Genomic DNA, 21853 nt, shown 5'->3' on the forward strand with positions numbered 1-21853 from the left:
TTGATCCACCTATCATGTTATTTCTAGATGTAGAAGATAAAATTGTTCATGGCTAAGTGGTATAATAAAAAATATTTTCTAGCCTGAGAATTCTATCATCAGTGCCACCTTAGATTTCAAAAAACACAGGTACTTCATTAATTTGTTGCATTTAAACAAACTTTAATGTAATTTTAGTTTAGTTTCCCAAATACAATAGCACTTGAAGTTGATATGAAGCCAATCTTGTTGAAAAGACAAAAATGGTATTTAAAAAAAGGCAAGACACCACAGACTTCCTCAGTGGAATCCAAACTATCATGCACCTTACCAAGAAGACCACAGTTGCAACCATGGATATCACTAGCTTGTACACTAACATCCCACAACATGAAAACATAGATTCCAACCTGAAATAACTATAAGGACATGGAATACACTCAAATTTGCAACACGTTGCACAAATTATTCACTAGATACTCACTCACCACTTCACTTTCAACAATTGACACTTCCTCCAAACAATGGGCAAAAAAACCCCCACCCTGTCATCACACATCCATGGTGATCACCTACTGCCACCCAACATTGGAACCAATTAAAAGAATCATCAAATCACTACAGCCCATAATTAATAAAAATCAGACCTTGAGAGAAATATACTCAACCCCTCCACTCCGGGATTTTAAACAATCCCCTAATCTTTCTCAAATTATCATCAGAAACAAACTCCCTAGGGCTTCATATACATCAAATGGAACAGAGCTTTGCCTTAGCACATAGATGCTTACCTGTCAACAACTCAATCAACTTCCTCCACAATGAACCCATCTGAATCCATGGATCCTATACATGCCTTTCCCAAAATGTGATCTAGCTGATCCAATGCACCCAATACCATCCTGTCAACTATGTGGGTGAAACTATAGCATTTGTGCATCAGAATGAACTCTCACAGAAAAAAAATATAAGGGACAGAGCTGCACACATGTTAATAGGAGCACATTTTTTTCAGCTACTAAAAACAGCCAATCCCTTTCTGACCTCACTATTTTCATTCTAAAGCAAAATCTACCAAATGCTTTTAAACTGAATTTGGGACCAAAGTATGCGAGCTGCTTGGATACTAGGAACTGAAGACTGAACACCAATATTGTTTTTATGGTACAGTACAATCCACCTGATTACTGAAACTCTTCCTGCACACAATAGGTATTAATGACTCTCCTCTCTTTCGATAGGTCTTGATCTTCCAATAATCAAGCATCTTTTCTTTTGCTAACTCTAGTACCCCTAAGAATTCTCCCCACCACCAGCTGACAGTTCTATTCTCTGTTCTTAACTTTTGCTGTGTTTTGCTGTGTTTGCTTGCCTCCTCAGACCTAATGAAGAATACTTGCATTCAAAAACTTATGTAACTTTATTCATCTACATTTATTCCAAACATGAACTTTGGTCCAATAAAATCTATGACTCCCTAAAATTCCTAGCCTCTTGCACAATTCCTGGACTATCACAGCTACAACATTAACATTACCATTTAAAAAAATACAATCATTCTTTGGTTTTCCTCCCAACCCCATGACTTTACAGTCACATTGTATGTTACTTGCTTGGCAAAAAAGATGTATCTGAATAACTGTGAAATCCAAACCATCCTCAATCCAGTAGCAAAGTTCCAATAAGCAAGGAATAAGCCACATTTGGCAACAAATAATGTGTGTTTGAACTGAACCCAGTGCTTTGCTTTTTCAAAATCCATTAACAGTCTCAAGTATTCAAAGTTATTTTACAACTTAAAAAAGAAAACAAAACCAAAAGCAATAATTTACAAAACTAAAGTGGTTTCCAGTCTGCTTTAGATGGCTTTCTATACAATTCTGACTTTACTTTTCCTTTGTCTGGAGCATTTCTAATGTTACCTGCTGGAAATCATTTATCAGCTTAATGAACACATTCAAGAAAGAATAACCATAGGGGTGGAGGTGGGATGTTATGAATTTTTTGTTACTCACATAGCATAACTACCCATCTTTCAGTAAATCTGACAGACTCAAAACATTCAATTCACTGAAATGAAAACTTCATTTTGAAATGTGCTTTCCCATACCTACCAAATGACCTGTGAAATGCCTGAGATTTTATGTCCAAACCCATTAAACACTGAAGAAAAAAGTATAGCAAATGCATGGTTGAATATTTGCTCACAAAAAGCTTCCATACTTTCTTAACTACATAGCTGAATTGATCTACAGGGTATGAAACAAAGCACCAAACATACTAAATGGCATGGCATAAATGGCATAAATGGCATAAATGGGCATGGAAGTACAGTATATACCAAATAAAATAGGAAGATCTGAAAGAACCTTAGCAATGAAATCATTTGGGCATCTAGTTTCTGTCCATATAAACCCATGAATGCTAAACTACTCAGAAATGACTGCTCATTGGTAGTCAATTGATATTTAAAGGAATGGTGTTTCAATGTAGACAATTACCGTGTTTCCCCGAAAATAAGACACTGTCTTATATTTATTTTTCCTCAAGAAGACACACTATGGCTTATTTTCGGGGGATGTCTTATTTTTAAAACAGCATTTTTTTTTTTTCCTGCTTTTTGCACCAGTCCTGGAAGCACTGCAATACCAGGTCAATGCATGGAGTGGATGGAGCACGCTCCGGTTCCACCACCCAATACCAAAACTATGTATGATGTTAATTCAAAGCCGCAGCCACAGCTTTATTCTTCCCCCTGAGGACACACAATACCTAAAGCAGAACTTCCCGCTCCTCACTTCACTGAGGAGACTTTTACTTTCACTTTCTATTTCTCCCTCTCCGGTCACCTCCGAGATAGCAGCTGTCACGATGGGGCAAATGAGAAGGGCTGCCCGTCTTATTTACCGCTTCGCGCCGGTACGCTTAGCCACGCCTATCACTATGTCTTATTTTCGGGGTATGGCTTATATTGCGCAAATACGTAGAAATCCTGCTACGGCTTATTTTATGGGTATGTCTTATTTTCGGGGAAACACGGTAGCTGATACTAAGCTTTTCACTCTGTGCTTTGTATTTAGAAGATTGCCTACAAGTCATCCATGAATCAATTACTGGTTTCATTCAAATATTACAGTCCTCTAAAAAATGGAATATGCTAGCATACTTCTAATTCAAGCCTAAAATAAGCTTATATACCCTTTTTTGAGAAGCACTGTGCACAACTATCTAAAAGTCAGCAGGAGGAGGTTAATAGCAGTGAACTACTGTAAAACTAAATGTCATTACATCTTACTTTTCTGTAAAACCTTCTAAATAGATAAGACATGTTCAGAATGCTGAAAAATGTGCCCTTTGCTTACAAGAAAAAGGTCAGTTCTGTGTTAACAAATTGTAATAGGTTAGTCATAAATGATCATATCAGCAACTGAAATAGAATACCTTACATATACTTTAAATATCGTTACAACTGCTTTAATCACAGAGAGATGTCTCTTTTTCATATTGTGGCATACTCCAAGTATTAGAACAGAATCAGTAACAAAATGGAAACATTTAGTAAGAAAACTAACACAAAATAATGAGAAAGTAAAAGCCATCTATTTCATTACTTTGGAATTTGTCCTATAAACCGCCCAGAAGCCTGCCTCTGGTGTAAAACACTGATTCAACAAATGCCCAAATGTACTCAGGGTAGTCTTGCCCAACCTGTTTACATTTAAGCTAATACTTAACTTTTATGTGCATGATCTCCAATTTAGAAACATAGCAGATGGAAGTAGTGTAACACCCAACTGGATTAAATAAATAAATAAAATAAAAAAGACTGATGCAGTGAACAGTATGTATAAAAGGTATGTTTTTGCACAAACTCAGGTACTGGGGTATTTTCATTCTGCAAAAGATAAATCAATGCCTTTAAGAGCAAAAAAGAGGTATTCACTGATATAATTCTAGCCATAATGTCATGAGATTTTTGCTGTGCATTCTGCCAAGACTCAAATATTTTACATTTATATTTTACATTTTTCTGATCCAAAGTGGTGGTATTCAGCTAGATTTTGTCAAATAAATAAAGCCAATTACTCACATTAGAAAACTTCAGCCAAAAAAACAGAAAAGAAAATACTAATGGCTTTTCAGTAGAAGTTATTTGCTACCTGCATTTATTTCTTTTGAATCCAGGCTTTTGAGATACCTGTTATCAATGATAATAAAATTCTACCAAATGCCTAGAAATAGTCCATGTCACTTGTTACTATGAATATACTTGTTTCTTTTGAAGCCTTCTTGGCTTGTGCAGTATCCACCAATTATTGATAAGGTTAAAATTAAAACGCCTAGTTATCATAATGAATGCTGCCACGTTGTTTATAGTCACTATCTACAAAAGGGTCACTAGGGTGACTGTGGATATTTAGCATGCAAACCCTACCAGTAAAATCAAACAGAAAACAATTTGTGGGTAAATGTTCAATATGCAGAAAAATTGTGCTGTAAATGAAATGCATGCAGGTGAAGATCAAGACAAAATCTGACTCGCTATCTAGTTCATCCTGCGTTTTCTGTCAGATTTTTGGCCCCTATTCAAATCTTTTACTTGTTCAGTGCTAAAAAGATTCAAATATTTGGGGGAAAATCCTGGGTTGAGTCAAGTCAATGACAAAACTACCCTGAAGCTGCAAGGTTGACACTTTTCACAAATGTTAATATTCATTTTCCCATGCTAAAACACTCATTGGTATTTCTAATTAATATTTTGTAATGGTTCCTTACCATGGTGCAGTGCATAATATAGTCATCAGTAAAAGGATAATTAGGTTATCAATATTATATGAATATACAACCATTGACAACCTTATTCATTACAACTTTTACATCCTTCCAGTCACTAATTTTGAAACCAATCGGGGAAACTATAAAGATGAAAAGTGTTTATAGAATATTAAATAAAGAACTTTGTTGAGACAAGAATGCATACAGCCATACTGAACTGCTTAAGTTATTCATACTAACAAAATCTAGAAAAAAAAGATATAATTAGGGAGCACAGATGCAATCACTATCAGAACTGTTCCCCTAACCATTTACACTGAAACACTTACCTTTGAACTGCCTATTTTGAAATGGCATTTCTTATTGTAGCTTTTACATTGCCAAGTCTTGTTAGGGGAGGAGCTCAAGCTATATTGCAATCTGTGCTTAGATACCTATCACTCTCCTGGGTAATAGCCATAACTTTTCGTTTAGGTAGTAACGATTTAGAAAAGAAGGTATGGAAAGATTAAAATAATTATGGTTTTTGTACTGTTTTAAATAACTGTCCTTTAAGTCAAATAACAGATAGATAGATGTTGTATCTATCTATCTATCTATCTATCTATCTATGGCACATATACATATACGTGCGTGTGTGTGTGTGTGTGTGTGTGTGTGTGTGTGTGTGTGTGTGTATGTATTTAGGGCCCTAAACATTCTTTGACTTAAAGGACAAAAAAGCAGAGTTTTAAAAAAGGGTACAAACATCATAACTATAATGTTTTCATACCTTTTTTTTTTAACCAATACTACATAAATGAAAATGTGTGGCTATTACCCAGGGGAGTGATATATATGATTTCTATTTACATAATATATTTAGGTGACATCTGCACATCAACACTAATCATGGTATAAGAAGATGTCATATAATATCCATGTGTTCTACAGTGAATTGTATATTTCATGAATCACTGAAAATACAGTTCTTACTAGTCATAAAACCCAGGTGCTAAAGAAGTAAAATACAATAACATGGAGGATATCGATTTCTATTTCATTTCCAGGATTGGTTATGTTGCTGAAAGAAGGAAGGAATGGTACACACACAACTGTGGTGGGGGGGGAGTTAGCTCTGATAGTCTTGGCCTTCACCTACTGAATCTTTTCCGACTCTCACCTGCCACGTCTTGATGTTATTAGTCGGAAAGTAGTATAGGCTATTGGCAAACCCTAACCCCTTTTATCTGTGGTCTCACCTTTTTGTTGCCTCCTTTAATGATGCAAGGGATTTTGTGCAACACTCACACCACACTCTGTCATAAGTAAGCATCTCCTTTTATTGTCCTTTGAATGTTGTTACACTCTTGACCATTACAATAAATAAATAAATAAATAAAAATATATATATTTTTAGAGATGCCTTTGAAGTTTTCTTATCTTCATTGATGCCTTGTTCAGTCTGTCTACCTTTCAAAGTCAAACTAGGGATTGCCTTGAAATCTCCACCTTTAACATTCAGGTAAGTAAAAGAAATGTTTTTGTTTGTTTGTTTTTGTTTTGTCCACTAGCCTTCACTGGGGATAGTAAACAACTGAACATCCAAAAATCAAAGGTAAGGTTTCCTTACATTTTCATCATAGTCTGTCCCAGGGGAGAGCGGGATGAAGTACGCCATACCCAAAAGGGGGAACCATGGGAAAGAAATCCCCATGAAGAAAAGAAAACAAATGTAAAAATAAAACAAAGAAAATACTTACCAGCAGCAGGAACAATGGCGCAGCTGGAATGAGGAGAAAACCCGCACGGCTCATCAGCTGTGCCTTCATACAGCTGTAGCCAGCCAGTCACCGGCAATTACCAGTTGGTAAGAATAAAACAAACTGTTGGCAGAGGAAGGGGGAGAGGGGAAATGGACCAAAGGGAGTCCCCACCACGGTGTGCCTCTTGGGAGTCCCACAGAAAGACAGAAGAACAGCCTGCTTGGGCTAACAAGGAGCCAGACTGGGACAACCACAGTGAGGAACAGCTCGCCGGAGAGGAGGACAAACCTGAGAAAGCTCCTACAGCTGGCAGAGATGGCAGAAGCAGAGGGAGCAGAGAGAGGGACACAACATCCCACACCTTAACAGGTGGGAGAAGTGGGGACATTTGGGAGGTGAAAGAAAACCCCTCTTCAAGAGGCTGCATGCAGGAGCAGCGTGAAGGGCTGTGAAGAGGCGGAGTGCCACTCCTGAGTGTGAGGAGTGACCGAGCATTCACAGAGGGGCCACAAGGCACCCGAATACTGACACCACTAAAGAAAGGGAAGAGGAGTGGAGCCATAACAGTAGAAGAGCCAGAAAGAGGGGGAGAGTCAACCCAAGAGAGGGGTCACGGGTACATGACCCCAGGTGGAGATTATCCCCTGGAGAGATTTAGGGAATAAAGTGCCCTGCACCCTGACGTAAGGGCCAGGTCAGGGCTACACTGGCTCCCCTTCACAACAGAGTAGATTGGTAGTTTGTGTTTTTCTTTGCATTTCCCCATTTGGAGGGGTTGAGAGGCAGGAGTAAACGCCATGGCTGAGGTAGCCACCACAGAGCCATTATGGGCTCTGCTATTTTTGTTTAAAGTACTAGCCAGGAGTTATATACTGGAGGGAATAGGTTATGGGGAATACTGGCCGCAAGGCTGAACTAGCAAGGCCATCCCAAGAACCAGTTACCCAGGATGAAAAGGAGCTTGCAGGCTTCCACAATACGACAAGAGTGGGAATGTAGCCAGGAAGTCCCGGGGATCCATCAAGGTGGCATAAGGTCAGAGTGTAGGGATGGTGGAGCCCCACAGGTGACCACCAGACAGATATCACGCCGCCAGGGAACCCCAAAGTTACCCCACCACTAGGGAACATTCAAAGTCATGGCAGGTGAGATTGGGGAAGGCTACTCAAAGACCAGACACCTACTTGGTGGCTTACTGGAGACTGGGGGGCATATACCATCGACCACTCGAACCAAGCCTGCACGTGACAGTGCGTTCAAGGCCCGGCAGTCACATACTCCTCTCTCTCTTCTCTCACTCTCTTGTTATTTTTTTTCCCAGGGGATCTGCTCCTGTCTCCGCTTCCCCTCCAGAGTGATCCTTCCCTTGCTCGGGATACACTCATTGCTTTTCTTCGTCCAGCCCTCTCTGTCTTTCTGGACTGGTGTCCCAGCTTGCCCATCCCCACAGTCTTCTTCTCATTCTCCCCCTTTGAGGAGACTCTGCCCCCTTTCCCCTACTCCTTCCTGCCATGTGGCTCTCTCCCACGGTGCCTTTATAAGCAGGGAGCAGCTGCTTTTAAAATGCCACTCTCCCAGTGTGATTGATTTCTCCACGCCAGTGTTGTCCCATGCCGGTATTTCTTCACAACAACTTTTTGTTGATTTTCAAGGTACCTCTATTTTAGCAGTGTATACTTATGAACAAAAAAGAATGACAACATAATTACCAAACTTCTATAAGTAGCTAAAATTAAAATAACTAGATCTATATTAACAACAGAAAAAAATGTATTGCTTTGGCTTTACATTTTTGCGAGTCAGACAGACAATTAAATCCCGTAAATTTTGTGCTGGCTGATCTAGCTTCAAACTGTTTAGAGGCTTTCCAAATGTTAGGTACTTTATCAGGGTTATTGACCATCTTTCTACCACTGCCTCTTTTTTGGACTTCTACTTTTTCTATAACAATAAATCCCTTCTTATGTCATCTACTGTAATACCCACACACACATTTGGCTGTTGCATATTGTGCTTTTGTGTGGACAATATAGCCCACATTGTTCTGGCCATGTGCACTGCTCAGCACATGACAATATAGGGCTTGTATCTGGGTGAAATATGTAAAACCCTCTGACCTCATTGGGCAGAGGACAAAGGGGATTCTTTAGACAGACTGGTTGGGAGAAAGACTGCAGTGTGGTGCTCCATGACTGGACAAGGCCAGGGTGATGTTATGCAAAGGGGTATTAGATGAGCTAGGCTTGTTTGGGGGAGAAGAAGCTGCTAGCGGTTGCTGAAGAGTAAAGTCTCCTCAAATGGAAAAAGTGTTGCAGATAGTGAAAAGGGAAGTTCAGGTAGAGGAGAGAGAGGGGGAGAATTGCCCCAGTGTCTGGGAACTTCTCTCTCCTCCTTTTCTTCCCCTCCCCCCCTTTTTTCTTTTGAGGCTTTAAGGGATTAATACTGAGGGAAAGATCATTGGTTCCTTGGGTTTGCTGAGCAGGATTTAGGCCTGGCAGCTTATACAAGGTTGGAACCTCATTGTTTCTAATCTTACCTGTCTTGGGCTGGCTGTAACTATTAATTAACCTGGTTCCTTTGGAGTTTTCCTGAAGTTTTAATTTCAGCAGGCCATATAATACAGCCCAGAAGTGTAGGATACAGCTGCATGCTGCCTGGAGCTGCAGTCACTCCCCACACCCATATATATCCTCTCCATGTGAGCAAAGTTTGCCACATGACTATTCCTTCAAGAAAGCCAAGAGAGCCCTTGCACAGCCAAAGGACCCATGCTCTCAAGCAGCTTCCCCTGGTACAGCACAATCTATAGACTATGTTGTGTAGTTAGTAGCATTTCACATTGCATTTGGTGGTTTTTCTGGTTTTCTGTATTAATATTTTAGTGGGGTTTTTTTGGTTACACTGCTTACAAGGAGAGGTTTTTTTTGTTTATGAGGGACACCCGAGTACTTAATTTAGTGTTCCCAGATTTCTGCATGGGGGCTTGAGCCATAGGCATAATTTATGAAGTATCCCAAAATAGGAACCCATCCCTTGTGCTGCTTACAGGTGCCTGGTAGAGGGTTACATTGTAAAGTTAGTTTTTCACAGAAACCCATATGCTGGTCCAAATTGTTTATTTTCATAGCATTTCCCAAGTTGTTTTATTTTAACCTGATTGACTGAAGTTAGTTTGTTCACTATAATTTTTCTGCAGGTCTCCTGAAATGCATCAGTCACAATTTATAATTATTAATGCAACTGTATAATACACCTCATTTGTTTACATGCAATCTAACTAGCAATATAAACTGGGATATAAAACCACGTATATAATTTATTTTCTACCTAGTGAAATATGTTCTCAGAATTCTTCATGCTCACATTCTTAGTAGCAGGGGGACAATAGCAGTAGGCCAGGTATTTGAGGGCAACAGGAAGTCCATTTGATTCCCTCCCAAATCCCCCACTGCAGTTAGTGCTTAGAGAAAGTGAAAGGAAGAGCTGGCTTGAAAAACATTTTTTTTCTGCCTGACCCCTTTTGTTTACTTTAATGTTTCACTCTAAGTTTTCTCTCTGTCCCGGGATGCAAGAAAACTCACCAGCAACTAGGAAAACAGCATGTGGAGGGCAGAACACAGAACCCATGTGGCTCATCAGCTGCCTGTTTATACAGCTGCAGCCAGCCGGTGACGTCAGCACTGAATGCCAGCCGGCTCAGCTAAAAATAGCAGTGCATACCGTGAAGCCAGCAGGAGGAGGGAGAGTGCTGCTGCTGAGGTCCCTGCAACAGAGACAAGTGAAGGCACAGGACCTGGAGAGCAGGAATGGTCGGGACAGAAGCGAGGAGGAGGAAGAGGAGCCTCTCAATGATGCTGCGGACAAGGCAGCATGAGGACGCCTGGATCACTGTGGAGGGATGGCAGAAGGCGCTCCGAGAGAGATCTGACCCGAAGGAGAGGGACGGCGAGTCCAGGGAAAATTCCCACTGAAGGGAACATCACCCCTGGATTGGGAGGTGCTTTAGAGTAGGCAAAGAACTGGGTGCCTAAGGGGATGAGGCATCCAGTGTCCCGATGAAATGCGCGGGGGGTAGTTAAAGGGGCAGTATGCCTGGTTTTGTGTTTTGGGCTTCCTTTTCCTTTCTTGTTGATTTTGATTCTACCCCAGGCCCAAGGGGTATAGGAGGGTAGCCGACATGCACTGTGGGCCAGATAGTGTTGGGAGGGGCCCAAGCAGGACCCGGTCGAGGGTCCCAGGAGCGAGAGACCAACCAGCTTTTTGCCGCTACACAGGGGGTGTGAGGCTGGGGTGTAGGGGTGGCGGAGCCCCAAGAGTAACCGCCAGGGGGAACCTGAGGGCCAACGAGCACACCTGATGAATGGCCCCAGACACTGAGGTCATCAAATCATGGCAGGCGAGCACAGGGTCAAGGATTCTGGCAGAAGTCACCATCTGAGGCAGAGGCGCGAGCCCAAGAGGTGCGTAACATCAATCACCCGAGTGAGAGCAGCACGAGAGCGGCTAGTTAAGTCCCGGCGGCGACACTTTCCAAAGGTGGATCCAAAAGGCGTGCAGAGGTATGGTGATCTCCTATACCCCCTTTCAGATCATGCTGCAGGAGCAGCAACTGGGAATTAAATTCCCAAACAAGGTAAGAATCCTTTCTTTCCTGTTCATGCTCAGTAGCACCTCCCTTCCTGCTGGTTGTTGCTTCTGCATCCCCTTTTCCAAAATCCTATATTGGCCTACATTTCTCTCCACTGGCTCAGTTGTAGATTCTTTGAGATAGAAAACATTATTTTTATTTGGTATTTTTAATACACCTAACACACTGGTCCTGGCCCATGACTGAAGCTCCTAGGTATTTTGCAATGCCAATAATAGTATTTTTTAGTTCAGGAGCTGTCCCATTTATCTTATTTTCAAGCTATTTCAAAACAGTAATGATTTGAAATGTTAAAAACATTTTCTTTTTTTTTCAAAATAGCTTTTTGAAGGGAACTTTCATCACTATTTGTGCTACTATTCATGATATTCTCCTTTAAATACTTTCCTGCGGTGAAAAGAAAAACAACTTATTTTTCCCTAGTGTTCACAAGTAAATAAAAGGAGTCATGAATACCAAAAGATAATTTACTTGCAAGAATATTCCACAAGTATTTTTCCTCTCATTCAGCCAGCTCCCAATCAAAGGACATTCTAGCCACAAACATCATGATTTGTTCCTTTCTAGAATAAAGTAATTGTAAGATTTCTTACAATTCCAGTGTCTAGCCACAGGTTCAGCATTAAGTCAGTACAACAGAGAAGAGGAACAAAGTAAATTTCCCTTTTTTTGTTTTTGTCTAGAAGCACTGATATCCTTTCCATCCCTCATTCTAACACTGCTGATAATTAAATTAATCTAAAAAGAGTCTAAGTATAGAGTAGTATTTAGAGACTAGACATGCACAGGTACTTTTACTTCTGAACAGTCCCTCTAAACATGTGTATGATGCTCCACAGGAAGGTGTAATCCAAGGGAGGAGCAATCTTCCACTTCTGAAGAAGATCAACACATTTCCCTCCAGTTATAAAGTTATACAGTTGACATGTTGCTCAGGCACAATTTTTAGAAAAAGATATTTAAAGTGAAACTGAGGACCCCTCTAAATATGCAGGTAAAGATGCCATGGGACCTAAAGCCACATGTCTGTGGCAGAAGGCATAATTGTAGGATCCCACCACACTTTATTCCTAGTGCATCGGGGAGGGGAGGGGCTGGCAAGAAGCTAGCTCCCATGTACCCCTGAAGATGGGAGATACACTTCCATGACCTCAGGTGGATCCTGGCACCAGGATGTACACTGCCAGAACCCAGAGTTGGCAACTGCAGAAGCTGAGAGTCTTCTCAGTTTCAGGATTATCAGCGCCCATTGGTAATGGTACACTCCTGTAACTGGGATTCCCATGGTGGGGCTCCCAGGCACAGAGGCAGACCCTGCTATATGTGCAAATTAGAACTTGATAGCTACCACCTATAAAGCAAGTAAACATTTTCAAAGTCTAGCTTTTATAGATGGAGCTTTTATGGTATGACAAGAACTTTGCATGGATAGCTGGTCTCAAGGTAATTGCAGAATTAACCAGCTAATTGCATGATACCTGGAACATGTAGAGGGGGCCTAAGTATAGAGAGGGGGCCTACATATAAGAGGAGGCCTATATATAGCCCATTGCATCTCTGACTGGTAGAATACAGCCTAATATATCCTGAACACATCTCTACTATTAAGAAACTTATTACAATACATACCTATTAAAATTAGAAAGTCACAATTCAGACATCCAGGATTAGCTTACTAGCAGAGTCTCCTAGACTATTATGACATTTCAAATTAACAACCTCAAAACACTTTTAATAAAAAGTATCTGAATATTAACATTTTCACTTTTACGAGATCAGTTTGACAGAGGTTAATTTTGATGAAGCAAAAGGGGCACTCTGCTTGCATTAAAATGCAAGCATTTAGAAAGACTTCAGTATGTTTAGTTTCAATAATTAAAAAACCATGAGAAAATTTGAAACCATGAAAGTAATAAACATAGTTCAGACTCTTAAGACATGGATTCTTACAACAGATTTTGCAATTGCACAGCTTTAACTACATAGTCTACAGATAGTAAAAATACAGACTGCTAGCAAAAGAAAGTTTTATATCCATAAAAACACAATGTTGCCCCTGTGGGGATTGCTATGAATACATTGAATAAATACACAGCTAAAGAAGTATGATCAATGCTTTTAGTTAAACAGAGGATTGTTTTTAATATTTTAAATAGTTTTTCTAACCATCTTTTATGCACTTCTAACTATGAACATTTACTTGTATCTTCAAATATATCATTAAGATATTAAGCTATTAAAAACACAGATAAAACAAGCGATGCTTTGGCTTCTTATGATTTAGTGATCTTTGCAAAGAATATAGTTTTTATTAGACCCCGACTCCATGCGGTGTCCAACAACTAGGGAGACGATGGTCCAATTGAGTACTAGGGAGACGACAGTTTAATTGCCCATGGATCCTGGTACTCATTAGCCAGAGCAGAGCAGAGAGCAAACACCAGCACACATTGCTCACAACAGCTTTGTTCAGAATGGAGACAGCTTTGGACAAGGGTCTCTAAAAACAACAAACTGGGGAACTGCCCTGAACAACAGTTCTCTCCAACATTTATACATCTTGGTTCATACATATTAACATTTACGCTGCCTATAACCTTCCTTTGGTTCCACCCATTTCTTCTCCCTTCTCAAGCTCCACTTATGTTTACTGTTTGCTTCCTTAGCTTGGTATTTCCTATGCATTGCATTCATTTACATGGCTCTCTGCTAAGAGCATATGTGTAACACTTTTGACCACTATCTTCTTTCAATCACTTTGCAGTTTCTCAGTGGTTCTTGCTGGTTTTCTTGTTGACTTCCCATGTCCAAGGCTGTATCTTTGCTTCTGTATCCTGACACTAGTTACTTAACACATCATTCACTTTGCACCCTATCCTTTTGTTAAGTATTCGCTTACTTAAGAATTAGCTAAGTTAGTTGCTTTGAATACATCAGCTAGCCTTGTGACCAACAGCTTTTGCTGAGGTTACCTTTAAATATATAATTTAATCTTATGATCAGCACCTTTCTGCTGAGGTACAGGAAAAAGTCTTTATTCAGCTACACACTCAATACTCCCCAAATTCTATATCATTACCCCAACATCCAAAATCTATATCATTACCCTAACAGTTTTGGTTTAGGTAGCCTTGTGCCTTGATATTTTATATACAAATAAAAACTTGAACAGAACAAAAAGCTTAATCTGGATTCCTGTCAAAATCATTTCCTATGTCTGCATTTTCTTATGCAATTCTTCAGGAGTTCTAATATAAAATACACAGGTATATCAGATAAATTTTATTAACCCCACTTAAGTTATAAAAGTATCTTGGCTGTATGATTGTGTTATTGGTATGAATTATTTCAGAAAAATAAAAGGCATTCAAAACCAAAAACTTTTGTGTGCCACTGTTTTGTTTAGACGTAATTTATTTAAGGAAGTCAATCTAAGACAGGTGGAACGAATGTTTTAGATTGTTTTGTAGTTATTTGAAAACTGGTGGAGTGTAGGTGTTTGTTGTTCTAAATAAAAGGATAATTTGATATGTACCTCAATTAAAAAAAAATCCCTTTGGACAGCAAGTATTTGCCAAGTCTTGTTTCTGATCAAGAAGTAAAATGATCACCAAAAAACAGCATGGTTCAACTAGTTACTCAAGTAGATAATGCTGGCCTCTACCAAATCATCTGCAAGACAGGGGCATGAAAACAGTTATTTTGCAAAGGAAAGTGAGACAGAAGTGATGTTTTTTGTGATGAAAAGATGAACAATGACAGCCATAATATATTAAATCATTCATTATAAGCAAAACTATTTTCCTTATTTAATCATTGACCTAGTTTCCAATAGCTAAATACAAAAAATGATTATTATGGTGCTTGAGGTTACCTTAAGCAGTGAACAATATTATGGCCTGTCTCCAATGCATAAATAAAATAAAAAAGTAGTACTAAAAGGACTTGCACAGTATTCTTTTTGTTTAAGCACATGCTAATTCATTACAATTCACACACCCTCCTTCTCTAGCCCCGATTAACTTACAAACAGTTAGCTTAATCAGAGATGTCACCCCAAGCAAACCCAATTCCTACCTGACCTGAGGAAGAATGTCTTGCATTCAAAAATTGGTTTAACTTTATTCCAACCATGTAAGTGGTCCAATAAAAAGTATCAACCTACAACTCTCCCCCACTAAATCCTTGCCTCTTGCTGAATCGTCACAGCTACAGCATCACTCTAATATTACTTCCATCAATGTTGAGAATGCCATTTCAATAGCAGTAGCAGAATACTTTTAGCCAAAATATTAAAATAAAGGCAAAAATCAAATGAATCTTTTTTATGGTCATATGGACAATTAACAGAAACATTCCACTTCAGCCAAAGCATTATCAAAAATAAAAAACAAACAAACCCTGAGAGGCTTATGACACATTATATTCAGAATAGTTGCATGTTTATAAGCCATATAGCATAACATTACACCAGTCTCTGCTTTAAAAAGTAAACAGTTTGGAGTTGCATCATTGCTATAACAGGGGAAGGCTATGTTCAGTGCTACTGTTATTATTTCTTTAATTCCTGTATTTAATGTTGATTCCAAATCAAAATTAGTGTTGAAACCAAAGAAAATATTTTTAAACATTAAAGCGTTGACTGAAGGGGACCAATTACTTTATACTAACATTTAATACATTCCATTTTGGCTTCCCAGCTACCATCATTTTCCAATATAATAAACATTTGCTTCCAAATAAGATAAAACAGTATATCTGAATATAACTGAGAGTAACTGAATATCACAAGCATCTTCCTCTGACATGACTTGAATATTAAAAGATAGCTTATGTTACAAGATAGTTAACATAGGGAATAATGCTCCTTGCCCTTGGACCAGGGGTGGGCAAAATATGGCCCATGGGTGTGCCAGCCCATTTTATCTGGCCCAATGAACCTCTAAAACTTTATAAAATTAATATTTATCTGTTCCTGGCTGCCTGTCAAAGACAACAAGCAGCCAGAGGCAGCAGGAGCCAGAGGGAGCCTGCAACTGAGCAGCAAGGCCAGCCTGGCTCCACCCCACCCCACCCCACTCCAAGCTCCCCATCTCCCTTCCCCCCTCAGCCCCGAACCAGAAACCTCTGTGGCTTCTGGCCCTATGACCCTGGAGCTGCCCCCCCAACCCATCCAAGTAGAAAGTAAGGTAAGACTGGAGGGAGAGAGCAGGGAGAACAGCTCCTACCATCCCCCATGCCCCCCCATTGCAGCCACTTCCCTCTGACCCTCTGCCTGCTGCTTCGTGCTCTGTCTCCAGCCTGGCCTGAAAAGCACTATGGGGCTTCCAGCCACTGGGCTGTTCACAACTATTCTGCCCTCCCCCTCCATCTCAGTAAAAAGTAAAGTCAGATTGGATGGGGAGGAGGCAAACTGCTGTAAACAGATCAGCAACTTGGAACCCCATGATGCTTCCTGGACCAGACTGGACTCAGAGCAGGAAGCAGTGGGAAGGGGGGTAGCAGAGAGAAGTGGCCACAGTCAGGGGTGCATGGGTAGCAGCAGAGGCTTCAGGGAGCAGCAGGGGCCATGGGGAATGGTGTGAGGAGTGGCAGGGGCTGTAGGGAGTTGTGCAGGCAGTGGCTGGGATGACAGGGAGTAGTGCAGCAAGCAGTGGGGGCTTGAGGGTGAATGGAGGGGGCTGTGGGGAGTTGGAGAGGCCACAGGGCTTGGCACAGAAAGTGGAAGAGTCTGCACGGATTGGTGTGGGAAGTGGCAGGGAACACAAGGAATGGTGCAGTAAGCAGCAGGGGCTGCTGGGAGTGGTGGAGACCATGGGGAATGGTGCAGGCCATGGGGAGCAGCATGGCAAGTGGCAGGGGCCATGAGGAGCTGCACAAGAAGTGGTGGTGACCACAGGAAGTGGTCTGGGAAGCAGCAGAGGCTACACAGTGTGGCAGGATCCATGGGGAGTGGTGCAGCAAGTGGCAGGGAATGCAGGGAAATGGCTGGGGGGACACAGAGCCCATGCATGTGCCCTGGGAAGCCATGGACCCAGGGTGGGGCAGCAGGAGTGCAGAGCCGGGGCATGGAGTCTGCCTGGCTGTATCATGTGAGGCTCCCATGCGGTCTGCTAGAGCCACACATGATGGAGCTGGCAGCCCAGCCCAGTCCCTCTCTCTCTCCCACCTCATCCACCATAACCCCACACCCACCCATCATACCCACACCCCAACACACACTCCCCAACCACACTCCACCACATACACCCCCTTACTGTCCACACACAACATAGAGTAGGACTGTATTTTGAGCTATTATTCAGTCACCCCTTTGTAAACACATAAATAACTACAAAAATATTTTGAAATAAAATTAAAATAAGTTATAGTATTTTTTTGTTGTATATCTTTTTTTTTTCTGGTTTCAAGATCGTAGTACCCTTCCTCCCAAATTGAGTACTTCTGGGGCAAAGGGAAGGACTTCCAGTGGTGATGGCCAGGGGTTGTGGGGAAGGACTTCCAGTCCCAATATGGTGAACAGGGGCAGGACAACTCTCAAGAGGTGGGGCTACCCATGCAGCCCTTGACAGCTAGCCTAAATGCGATAAGCAGCCCTCCACCCAAAATAATTGCCCACCCCTGCCTTGGATTCAACTATGAGGCAGTGGGAGGGAGGGTAGGCAACTGCTATGGCTCTGGCTCTAGCTCTAGCCCTGACCCAGGGTTGGAGCCAAAGCTGCAGCTGCTGCCTACTTGACCACTGTCTCTGCACCCCCCACTTCCCTTCATCTCCACCCTCCCAGTACCCAGTGCCTTCCAGTCTGCCCCATACCCCCTGCCACTTACCCTGGCTCTGCTCTGGCAGGCTCTAGCCAGAACATGGGCCAGCCATGCCTGGGTGCAGCAGCAGTTCAGGCTGGGCTCCAGAGCCAAGGCCAGAGCTACCATGTCAACAGGCCATATGCTCTAGGCAGAAATGGAGGCAAAACCCCATGTTCCACACTCCATGCTAGAGCAGAACAAGGATAAGAGGTGGAGAGGGAAGAGGCTGCAGAGAGAAGAGGGAGAGAGAAGGGGGAAGAGGGTCTCAAGGCTTTTGTGGGGCAGGGACTGTGGGGGGGCATAGAAGTAATGTAGGGACAAATGGGGGAGGTAGGGGCAGATGGCAGGAGGCAAGTTGTTTGATCCTACCACTGCCTCCCTCTGCACCACCTCCCCCTACCACAGCTGCTTTATCCACTGCAGAAGTGGGGAGGACAAATTGGATGCCTCTCCAATAATTAGTTTCTAGGCATGGAAAATTATAACAAATAAATACAATTTACAGATGTAGAATTAAATTATTGGAGGGTTGTCTCTACATCCAGAATTGTTTTGAATTCAGGTAAATATGATGTGTGTCTGTGTGCATGCGTGCACATATGCACACATATGTGAGTATTATATATAGATTATGATAGACATAATATATACACGTGTATACACAATGGGCCAGGTACATACCTTACATGTAAATTGGTATAAGAGATTGGAATCTGGTCTAAACTCATAACAGAACAGAAGTTTGGAGCACACAGTCTAGTTTTAAAATGGCAGATCCCAGTCTAAGACAGATCCTGATCAATGTGGTATCAGACTTAATCAGTTTAGGTAAACCTAGTCTACTGAACTTCTGTACCAGATTCCATCCCAGCTCAACTTAGGTGACTGTCCACCAGCATCCCAGGCTCATGCTTTACTGCTCCAGCCCAATACCTAGCTGACCCCACCCCAAGATCAGAGCCAAGATCACACAGCCCCTCTGCATAGCGTCAGGTCCTGGCTTCCAGCTCCTGGCTCCATCTAGAAGCCAGCAAGGAGTAAGCAGGGGGATAAAGGAAAACACAGAGGTTTCTCCTGTGGTCCTGTCCCTGTGCTGCTCTCAAAGATCCAGGACCACACAGAATCCTTGTCTGGCTCCCAGCTTCAGCTAGGAGCAGGCAGGAGGTTAGGGAGAACACAGAGGCTTCTCCAACAGTCCTGTCCCAGCATTGCTCTCACACATCTGGGACCACACAGAATCATTACCCACCTTGATTTCTCACCCTATTTCAAAGCACCACCCCACAAACTTAACACTGAGCCCAGGAGAACCGCTGTGCTCTGGCAAAGCCCCATGGACTTGACCCTGGCTCATGCACAGCACATCTCAGAGGCCTAAGCAAGGGATCCTGCCACCTGGACCCCAGGTTGTAATATAGACTAACTCCCCCACTCCAGCATAAGAAAACAACTCTGGTATATTCCCTTGACCCATCATTTACTCATAAAAAAAGAGTGTTTTCCCTTGAACCATTGTTGTTTCCCTACAAAAACTTCTACTCACATTTCTTTTATGGTGCTTGAATCCAAACGCTGCACCAGTTCCACTGGGACTTCACTTTCTCCTTTTCTGCCTGGAATACCTCCACTGGTCATGCTGGGGGCTTTGACTGTCTCAAGCACTCTGATTCTGAAACCAAACAGCTTGTCTGCAAGCTTCAACAAACACCTGGAACCTTGACTGGTTCAAGCTTCACAGAGTGGTGAGATCCCTATTCTCTCTCTCTTTTTCTCTCTCTGTTTAAGCCCACTTTCTAAGCCTCAGACTTGATTTGATCTCTCTCTCTCTCTTTCCTTCTTTCTTACTCCAGGCATTACTTTATAAAACTGACTTTTGTTGATCACACTTGAGCTAGATTTCCCCAAATGGCCAATTGAAATTGTGTAATACTGTAACTGTTCTATTTTCCTTAAATGGCTATTACTACTAGTATAAGTTTCACATACCTGGCAATAAAATAACTTTATGGTCAAGCTGGTTCCCATACTCTCTCTCCAAACCTCTTTTATCCTTTCTTCTCCTCAACCCCCTCATTTGCCCTGCAACAATGCTTTTTTTACTTAAGACAAAGATACCTGTAAAGCCCAAAAATTCTGTGGGGTCTGCTCATGAAGGTAGTTACTATAAGGACAGTTGGGACAAGAGATTGGGAAGTGCTGAGCTGTGGCATATGAGGGTGTCAGCCCATAAATGCTGAGTAACCCTACCCATTCAGACATGTTAACCTGTGTGCATGTGTCTGATTGCATTTTCTTGTTGCCCTTCTGAAATAAGTTCTGTGCTGAGACTGTGGCATATGAGAGTGTCAGCCTGTAAATTTTGATTAATAGGGCTGTGTGAAGCTTCAGTCCATGTTTCAATATGGAAAATATTCAGCCCAATTCAGAAGCCAAATATCCAAATCTGAATCAAACTGGGAGAAGCTTAAAACTTTCTGAATTGATTCGGAGCCTTCAAATTGATTCAGAAAAGATTAGAAAAGATTCAGAGGTTTGGAAATTTGGAGGTGGTCTTTCAGAGGAACAGAAGCTGAGAAGAGGGAGGGGGAGCAGAGGGGAAGTATTGACATCTCTAGCTCACCTGTGACTGTAATCTCTCTCTGAGTCACATTCTAATCACAGTGTCTGGGTGAGGGACATAGAAACAGCTAATAAGCCTCTGTCTGCAGGTTTTCTGTGCCTTTTGTGAGCTGTTTCTGCCTGACCAACAGCGCCTGAAAGGTACTGGACTGGCTTGGCTTCCTAGTCAGTCTCCTACTACTTTTTTGACTTGGAAAGGATTGGGTATAGCTTAGGTTACTAGAAGTAACCCCTCTACTTATCCAGCTCTTTGAATTTATATTTCTTCTTGGGGTTTTTTTCCCCAAAACTTTTTTTAAAAAAAACCCTGTTTTCCCTGGCAGTGTGATCCAACGCTGTACAGGGAAGCACACATTACACACACTTACATACATACATTATAGAAGAAGAAGAAGGCAGATATTATTACAACACAGAAGTCACACATTCATAGAAGAAATTATATATAGTTATTAATATTATTAGTTATAATTATTAGTTACATACAAACTACTACACACAAGAAGAAGTCAGATTAACACAACACAGAAGTCTGACAGTCAGTCATAGAAGAAGAAGAGAAGAAGACAATAGATATTTTAGGTACCCTACACAACAACACAGAACATTAAACAAAACACAATGCAGAAGAAGAAGTCACAGATTCACATGACAGAAGTCAGGGAGAGAGTCACAGAAGAAGACACCAAATTATATATAGTTATTAATAATAACATACAATCATACACACATACACAGAGTTGGAAGGGACTTCTGGAGGTCACCATACATACACCAGCCAGCAAAGGAAGTACAATCATACTACAAACAATGCAGAACTCAGATACAGATTCACACATCAGAGAGTCATAGAAGAAGAAGATAATAGATATTTTAGGAACACTACAAAACAACATAGAACAGTAAACAAAACACAACAGAAAAAGTCAGACAGTCAGTCATATATCAGAAAAGAAGACATACACTATATTATTAGTTAGTTGCACACACAGAAACATTTTCCACAACAGGAAAGATTACTATGAAGTGTGCTGGAAAGGTGGGTGCCAGGTCTTTGCGGGGGGAGGAGAAGGGCTAGAGGGGGTAGGGAGAGAGCTAGAGCTGCAAGTCCCCCCCTCCTCTGCTTTACTGGCAGCCATGAGTCTTCTACTGCCAGTGGATGGAAGGAGATGGGAACAGTACCTGTCCCTGCACCTGTACCACCTCCCCTAACTCCAGAAATAGGCACCAGGAGCAGAATGACCATCTCCTCCACCCCAATTCCATCTCCCAGCATGAGCCT

At 41.6% G+C, this 21853-nt stretch overlaps 1 long non-coding RNA gene and 1 pseudogene across 1 annotated transcript in view; both read right to left on the reverse strand.

Annotated features, from left to right (window-relative positions):
- Positions 1-19762, reverse strand: part of LOC149858259 (uncharacterized) — a 159199-nt gene extending 139437 nt beyond the window's left edge. Inside the window, exon 1 of the long non-coding RNA XR_016443752.1 lies at positions 19496-19762. This is a non-coding gene — a long non-coding RNA (uncharacterized LOC149858259). The remainder of the gene's footprint in view (positions 1-19495) is intronic.
- On the reverse strand, positions 2595-2724 carry LOC149858261 (U2 spliceosomal RNA; annotated as a pseudogene).
- Positions 19763-21853: the final 2091 nt, after the last annotated feature.

Source organism: Crocodylus siamensis, chromosome 8 (genome assembly GCF_052110815.1).
Source record: "Crocodylus siamensis isolate JL-2025a chromosome 8, ASM5211081v1, whole genome shotgun sequence".
Classification (NCBI taxonomy): domain Eukaryota; kingdom Metazoa; phylum Chordata; order Crocodylia; family Crocodylidae; genus Crocodylus; species Crocodylus siamensis.